Below are 713 nucleotides of genomic sequence, written 5' to 3'. Positions count from 1 at the left end.
CCAGAAGCTATCAATATTTCTGAACTAGATATTCTTTTATTCTCTTCTTGAAGTAACAACTTGGAGTAAATGATGAAATGTTTGTATAAGTTGTCCGAGTTATATCTGCGTACGGAAAATAGAATCGTTTTATCCCTCAAATATATTACTTTAAAGTAATTTTTAATGATCGATGTAAGAACATTTGTTTCTCTTCTTAAGGTTTACGTTAGGCACGAATTAATTGTGGTTAGTGTATTTTTGTGGTTTATTACAGTTATGGTCATTCTATTGCGGTTTACTGTCACTCTCATTCCACTATTTCTGACATAAATAATTTATCAGTTTTTTATAAAGAAATGAGATTATGCTTAATGTGCAATTATTTATGTCGTGGAAGCTGATTCACTAATAAAATATACCATATTTTATGTATATTAAAATATTTTATTGGCCAAAATTTCATTGTACCCTTTGATAAACTGCAGCCTTATTTTGAGGCGTTTGAATTAGTATCTCAATATCCTTCTGTAATTCATTTTATCACCAAAACGCTTCTTACCTTGGCTCATTTCCAAAATAATCGTACTTATTTATTTTCTTATTGAATATTAGCCTACAATTCATTTCCTAGATTAATGAAAAGTTGCCAAAGAAAACTGTTTGCGAACCGATTTGGATTAATTTTGGGTTATCTTATAAAATATAAAAAAATTAAATTATTCTATTTTTGA

The sequence above is a fragment of the Halyomorpha halys genome, unplaced genomic scaffold (genome assembly GCF_000696795.3).
Source record: "Halyomorpha halys isolate HHAL.00 unplaced genomic scaffold, Hhal_1.1 Scaffold26.1, whole genome shotgun sequence".
Lineage (NCBI taxonomy): Eukaryota > Metazoa > Arthropoda > Insecta > Hemiptera > Pentatomidae > Halyomorpha > Halyomorpha halys.
This window is presented reverse-complemented; position numbering follows the sequence as displayed.